Source organism: Jaculus jaculus, unplaced genomic scaffold (assembly GCF_020740685.1).
Source record: "Jaculus jaculus isolate mJacJac1 unplaced genomic scaffold, mJacJac1.mat.Y.cur mat_scaffold_37_1_1805170_arrow_ctg1, whole genome shotgun sequence".
NCBI lineage: Eukaryota > Metazoa > Chordata > Mammalia > Rodentia > Dipodidae > Jaculus > Jaculus jaculus.
In genome coordinates this window covers 31,388-39,410 of record NW_025423493.1, presented here as the reverse complement: position 1 = coordinate 39,410, position 8,023 = coordinate 31,388, and the positions used below count along the sequence as shown (strand labels likewise).

General features: G+C 42.2%; 1 pseudogene; it reads left to right on the top strand.

Moving 5' to 3' along the window:
• Positions 1–6,470: 6,470 nt before the first annotated feature.
• Positions 6,471–7,482, top strand: LOC123457352 (annotated as a pseudogene).
• The last annotated feature ends 541 nt before the right edge of the window (positions 7,483–8,023 follow it).

The window sequence follows — 8,023 nt, the reverse complement described above, 5'->3', positions numbered from 1 at the left end:
ATAATAGTAATTGAAGAAATGGAAAAACCTAGTTTTTCTAAAAGTAAATCTGAAACTAAGAACAACACATAAGAAATACATGATAAGGTATAATATCCTACTTTTCTTTGTTTATTTACTTATTATATTTGAAAGAGAGATAAAAGAATCATAGATAGATAGATGATAGATAGATAGATAGATAGATAGATAGATAGATAGATAGATAGATAGATAGAATGAGTTAGTGTATCTGTACCTTCAGCCACTACAGACGAACTCCAGATGCATGGGCCCTCTTGTGCATCAGGCTAACAGGGGTCCTGGAAATCAAACCTGGGTTTGTTAGCTTTGTCAGCAAGTGCCTTAACCGTTAAGACATCTCTCCTTTGTGGAAAGTAGAAATGTACCCAAATTGTTTTGTATTCTTTTCAGAAAATGAAATAGTAGAAATCATTGACTCTTATGAATCTCTTAAAGGAGTGAACCCCCCACCCTCTGTCAGATGAAAAGAAAAGTGAAAATAGCACATTCACTATAAGCAAATACATGTCTTCATCAACTAGTGAAGGGTCTCCTGTTGAAATGGATACTGTGCCCCAAGTTGATCGGCACCACACCAGGAGAAGGTAAGACCACAGAATATTCCTTTCCTTGGACAGGAGTTTTAACCCTGCTCAGTTTCTCTGGTAATTGCACTCTTCATTCATGTACTCTTCATTCAAAGTAGGAGGATACTCAGCTTTATCACATTGCTGAAAGGTGGAGGAAGACGGACACCAGGCACACTGATGAGCAGGAACAGTGATGATGGACGCTTGGCTGTAGTGGATAATGACACATAACACCTTAGACAAGGTTTCCTCAGAAAAGGATGTGAGAACTAGTTAGAAAGTGAAGGGAAATGGAGAATGGAGGTTTCTCTTTTTACTGCATGCATTTGAATGATGATTGCAAGCTCTTGGAACTGATTCAGTAGAGAAGGGAATGTGTGTTTCTATAATATGTTTTTGTCTTCTGGGTGTTAGAAATCTTGGTCCATCCAGTTTAATGCCTATTCCTGTGCAAATATTTCCTCATCTGCATACGTGCTCACAAAAAAGTTAAGATCTACATGTGAAGGAGAACATGCAATATTTGATTTTATGAGGTCAAGTTACCTCATTAGGTATGTATTCCACTTATGTCCATTTTCCAGCATATCTCAGGTGGTCATTTTCTTTCCAGTTGAATAAAATTTCATTTGTATATATGCACCATATTTTTATGATCTAGTGATCAGTTGGTGGATATCTATGTTGATTCCATTTATTAGTTTGGATGAGACTAGACAGGAGACCATGAGATGGAAGCAGAGATATTGAGCAAAGGTGTCAGAAGTCCATGAGGATGGAAGGGGAAAAAAGGCCAGGTGGAGGGTAGACACAATTCTGGAGATGGCGGTGTATAGAACAGGGGTAAAGGAAACAGAAATACACTTTGTTTAACAAACAGCACATTGAAATCTAATTCTTTGTTTTGTAATAAAAATAAGAAGCCTTCCTGCATGGGATGGTGGTGCACACCTCTAATCCAGTGCATCCAAGGCAGAGGTAGGATGATCTCCATGCATTTGAGGCCACACTGAGACTGCATAGTGAACTCCATGTTGGCCTGGGCTAAAGAAAGACCCTACCTTGAAAAACCCAAAGTTGGGCTGGAGAGATGGCTTAGTGGTTAAGCGCTTGCCTGTGAAGCCTAAGAACCCCAGTTTGAGGCTCAATTCTCCAGGACCCACATTAGCCAGATGAACAAGAGGACACACACGTCTGGAGTTTGTTTGCAGTGGCTGGAAGCCCTGGCGCACCCATTCTCTCTCTCTCGCTCTCTCTCTCTCTCTCTCTCTCTCTCTCTCTCTCTCTCTCGTCACTCTCAAATAAATAAATAAAAATGAACAAAAAAATTTAAAAAAAGAAAAACCCAAAGTTAATCAAATAAAAAATAAGAAGCCTCGATTTATTATATCTGGGCATGTTTAGTCAGGCAGGGAGTTTCACTTAAGTTATATAATTAGAATCATTGAGAAAATACTGGACATACTTCCATCAATCTTTGTGCTTTTTCTAATGAAGAGTAGTGATAGAAAAGTTCTTTAAAATGAGAGCTCTAAACACATAAATAGGTGTGTGCAATCTACAGAGAGAGGGAGGATGTTATTAGTGTATGATAGAGAAGTAAAAGTTGACAGTCTATCAGAGAACAGAATTTGGAGTTATAAAATTCAGCATTTCGTATTGTTTTTCCTCTGAAAGTTGAAATGATGAAGGTTACCAGTTTTTAACCTTCTTCAGCAATAAATATATCTTTTGTATACTGAAAGTAGGATTTTAAAATTGAGTAGATTTAGGTTGCTTTATTTTTCAAAAGTATTTTCTTGACTGTTGTAATAAATGGTAAGAGAGTGATAATGTCAGTCTGCTGTTGCAACAGTTAATAATGCCAGAATACAAAGGTTATTTTCATGACACATTGTGAGAATCATGTTATAAAGCTAAACTCGTAGGATTAAATTCTGGGTCTGCCTCTAACCAAGTTGTATCCTTAGACAATTTACATGGAGTTTTCTTGCCTATATCTTTCTCCATGAAACATCTATATATTACTTATGTCACAAAATTATTGTGAGGTATAAAGGGAGAACAGCACATGCACACTGCTTACAATAAATAAATAGTAATTATTGCAAAGGGAGGGCCTGAGAATGATAACCTTTATTATTGTTTTCAAAATTCTGCATGCTATAATATCAAGACACAAATCATAGCTTTGTATACTCATTTAGTGCCTGTATTTGTTTCTATTTTTTTTTCTTTCTTTCTTTTTTTTTTTTTTTTTTTGTTTTTTTGAGGTGGGGTCTCAGTGTAGCTCAGGCTGACCTGGAACCCACTAGGTAGTCTCCGGGTGGCCTCGAACTTATGGTGAGCCTCCTACCTTTGCCTCCCAAGTGCTGGGATTAAAGGAGTGCACCACCACACCCGGCTTGCTTCTATTTTTTTTTATTATTTTCACAATTTTTATTAACATTTTCCATGATTATAAAAAATATCCATGATAATACCCTCCCTCCCCCCGACTTTCCCCTTTGAAATTCCATTCTCCATCATATTACCTCTCCATCTTTGCTTCTATTTTTAATAAGAACAACAATATAGTATATTTGTTGAAAATAAAATGGTTTAAGTGATTATTTTCTTTGGCTTTGGCCCTCAGAAAGTTTGATGTGAATTTGTTTCATGGCAATGATAGCACTATTATCTGTTTACTAAGTTTCATTTCAGTCCCCATGTAAATAATGATTGGACCTTACATAACATATAACAGTTAGGAATATGTTACATAGATTTCAACTTCATGTTGTTACCTAAAAAGGATATACCACACTCAAAAGGTAAGGGAGGAGGATTGCCGAGAGTTTGATGCCACTCTGGGACTATATAGTGAGTTCCAGGTCTGCCTGGACTAGCATGAGGCCCTACCTGGAAAACAACAACAACAACAAAAACAAAACCGAAAAAGAATATACCACTGTATGTGATTTGTTAACTAATTGTCCAAATTTGTTTTCTGTTTGTTTTACTGATCTGTGAAGAATATATCTAATGAACTACAACAGGTATTGCAAGTAATCATTAAAAAGATAGTTTTGTAGAGGGACTTTGCACACTACAGAGAACTGTGAGATCTATCCTAGAATGCAGACCCACTGAGCATGCAAAGAGGGAGGAACTGCAGCTGCCATGGCCTTCCTTCAGTAATCTTTCAACCCTCAGCAGTCACGCAGAGATCAGCAGCTACACTGACCTCACTGTCAGTGCTGCCTACACACATTCAGAAAAAGGGATGTTGAGATCTACTTGGACTCACATGACTGGTGCCTGCCAACTGGAATAGGAGAACATTAGCAAGAAACTGTTGCAAACATGTTGTAATTGTTAGGGAAATTTGGGTAACAAGAAGGAATAATAGCAATGAACATAGGTTAGCATACCAGAGTGCCAGTGGGAGTAATCAGGAAATAACTCTACTTTAATTAAGGGCAGGAGTGAAAAGAGGGTTTGATGGAGTTTAAAAAAAAAAAAAAAAGATTATACAGTCAGCTATTTTCCATGTCTGGTGCAGTTCCAGCTCATGGGGCTGGGGAAATGTAGGATCCCCATCTCCACCAGCATCATGTTCCATTGCCCAGTGAACAGGAAGGACTGGGAATCACAGCAGGAGCTGGTGAAGAAATGGTCTCTCCTGCTGACCATGAACACAGAATCTTTGCACCACAGAATTTTCAGTGTTTTAGGGTGAAAGCATCCCATTTTGTATTATAAACTGTGTGCTTTATCAGCATTGTTTACTCTCTCTGCAAATTTAAATGTTAACATCTTTCATATCTGATCCAGCTGAGAATTTTAAGAATTTGACTTGTCATAAGCTCAGCACTTAATTAATAAAAATGTAATAAGCCACAAATCTCTGTCAACATAGCTATAAAATAAGCACACAGTGTGGGAAGATCTGAATTATTGAAGACTTATTTTTAATGAGGTGAAAGCTAAGCTTTTGAGACCTGTCAAATTACTTTGGAGACCAAGAGAATTATCCAGTAATCGTCAGTTTGGAGAGAAGTGGGGAGCCCAAAGCAGGCAGGGATCTCTTGTATGAGAACTTAGGTAATTTCTGAGCCTTTAACGCTTTCACTGGGAAGGATTGGAGCTATGCTGACCAGGTGTCCAGAAGAGTGAATGAATGTGTGTTAGGATTTCATTTGTGCATATAGTAAAATAATTTGCCTGTCCTATTTAGGTAAGCATCCCTTCAAGTGGTGACTGTTCGAAGAAGGTGGTGGTGCGAGATGCCCTGAGACCTGACAGAGCTGCATAGAGTAGTTTCTAATGAGCTCCCAGGGCTGGCCAGTGGATAAGGGGAGTAGTGAACTTGTGAAGAGACTTGCACATGATGCTGAAGGATTTTGGGGGTCAGGTGAAGCATTCCCTTCATCACTGGCAGAAGGAATAGTACTCCCTTGCAAGGGCACCCATGGACACTTTATGAACTCCTTTCACTATTTAGACTGTTCTGTTCCCTTTAGCTATAATTGGGGATTATTGAGCCACCAAGGCCCTCAGTGATCAGGATGTGGTAACCAACATCCTTCTTTCCTTCCTTATCCACACTGTTCTCTCTTAGTACTTCTACGGATTGAATTATTTGATGGGCCTTGCAATGGATAACTGTAGCCTAGGACAGCCTCACTCTTCTGTATAGTAAAGTGAGTGAACCCTAGCTTATTAAGGGTCCTCTTTCCCTCCACATTGCTTCATGCTGAGTACAAGATGTGGAGATATATCTAGAATTGGCATTAATTACTAAGATTTTTTAAACTTTTCTTATGGCAAGAACTCTGGGACTGATTATAGCCTCTACCTTTTAGCCAATATGTGAGTGCAAGTATAACTTCCCTATAGTTTTTATTATTATTATTATTATTATTGTTTTAGAAGAGAGCGAGAGAGGAGTGACAGAATCTTGACATGACAGGGCCTCAGCCACTGCAATTGAACTGAAGATGGTTATGCCACCTAGTGGACCTTGTGCTTGCCTCACCTTTGTGCATCTGGCTAGCATGACATCTGGAGAGTAGAACATGAGTCCTTAGGCTTCAGAGGCAAGTGCCTTAGCCACTAAGCAATCTTTCCAGCCTGACTCCCCTATAGTTTGAGCCCTTAGTTCTGCTTCCAGTGTGTGCTACTCACTTAGCATGTGGCTGTTAAATAGCTGAGTGAGAAATGGGAATTCACTCACACTTTGATGAGAATGAAATCTTTGTGAAAGTTGGGCACATTGTGTTTCATTCTGATGTTGTATTCTAGTGGTACATGCATATTTGTATTCTTACATACACTGGTAATGCTTTCACACTTCCTAACTGCTGTGTAATCTTTTTTTTTATTATAAAAGTAACTTATTTTATTTATTTAGTTATAAAAGCGCTAGAGAGTGGACATACCAGAGCCTCTAGTCACTGCAAACAAACTTCAGATGCATGAGTCACCATGTGCATCTGGCTTATGTGGGTTCTGGGGATGCTGTGTAATCTTGATATCTTTAAAATAAAGAATATAATTCTCACTTTCTCTTGCTAGTTGCTGCTTCAGGTGCTTTGAGGTTCTCTGAAGACTTTCGTGTTGAATTCAAACTTGAGCCATAATCCTCCTCAGAATTTAAGAAGAAAACATCCATACAATTTACAGAAAACATTACTCAGATAAACATAGTGATCTTTTATGATTCCTAGGTTATCATATGGTTTCTTCAAAATATCCTGTACTTGATTACCCCTCTCCCACATTCCTTTTACTCAATCTCTTCCTCTGGCCTTTCTTAGACCATACCACCCACAGCAATCTGCCCATCTACTGAGAAACAGGAACTCAGAAACAAGGAGCTGGGCGCCTCGGGCTATGACAGCCTCCGTGCTCCTCCACCCCCGCTGGATCGAGCCCACCGTCATGTTCCTCTACGACAACCGCGGCGGCCTGGTGGCCAACGAGCTCAACAAGAACATGGAAGGGGCAGCGGCAGCGGCGGCCGCGGCCGCGTGGGCAATTTCTCGGTGGCGGCGGCAGCGGCCAACCAATGCCGCAACCTGACGGCGCACCCCGCGCCCCTGGCGCCCGGCGCCGCGGCCGCTTACAGCAGCGCCCCGGGGGAGGCGCCCCCGTCCGCCGCCGCGTCGTCCTCCGGAGGCCCCGGCCCCGCAGGCCCCGCGGGCTCCGAGGCCGCCAAGCAATGCAGCCCCTGCTTGGCGGCGGCGCAGACGTCCTCGGCCCCGCGGCCCTGCCCTACGGTTACTTCGGCAGCGGCTACTACCCGTGCGCCCGCATGGGCCCGCACCCCAACGCCATCAAGTCGTGCGCGCAGCCCGCCTCGGCCGCCGCCTTCGCGGACAAGTGCCTGGACACCGCCGGCCCCGCGGCAGAGGAGTTTGCCTTCTACCACCAGGGCTACGCTGCCGGGCCTTACCACCACCACCACCACCCGGTGCCCGCCTACCTGGATATGCCAGTGGTACCCGGGCTTGGGGGCCCGGGCGAGTCGCGCCATGAGCCCCTTGGGCTTCCCATGGAAAGCTATCAGCCCTGGGCGCTGCCCAACGGCTGGAACGGCCAAATGTACTGCCCCAAAGAGCAGACGCAGCCTCCCCACCTCTGGAAGTTCCCTCTTCCCGATGTCGTCTCCCATCCCTCGGACGCCACCTCCTATAGGAGGGGGAGAAAGAAGCGGGTGCCTTACACTAAGGTGCAATTAAAAGAACTCGAACGGGAATACGCTACGAACAAATTCATTACTAAGGACAAGCGGCGGAGGATATTGGCCACAACAAACCTCTCTGAGAGGCAGGTCACCATCTGGTTCCAGAACAGGAGGGTCAAAGAGAAAAAAGTCATCAGTAAACTGAAGACCACCAGTTAATGGATTTAAAAGTGGAGCAGAGGACAACTTGAAGAGGTGCATCAGGACTCCTTGCTTTGCCCAGATAATGATAACGTTTGATAATAATTGAAGAATTGGAAAGAGAGACACTGGCATTTTGCTCTCTTTCTCTTTAATGGAATCTACAACTTTAAAAAAAAAAAAAACTTAAGAAATGGTAAAGGCTGCCAGTTCTCCTGCCAACCCCACCAGACCCAGACCGTTAAATGACAAACTGTAGCGTCAACTCGTCCACCCCTAAATACCCAATTTCAGATAAGTTATGCTTTTACTGAAATCCTGTAAGTATTTACTGTGACCGGCATACTTTAGAATACTGTGTGAGAGGGTAATCTGAAAGCTGGATACGAAATCAAGAGGCCATTTTCAACATCTGCTTTGTTCTTAGCTCGCCACCCTTTGTATGTTACGTGCCTGCTCAGGTAAACCTCGTGAAATTTCTACCTTTGATTGCTCTGAGAAATGTTTGGTGCATAGGTTTAGAAGGGAAAAGAGAAGATACTGGAATGTTGAGCTAAAA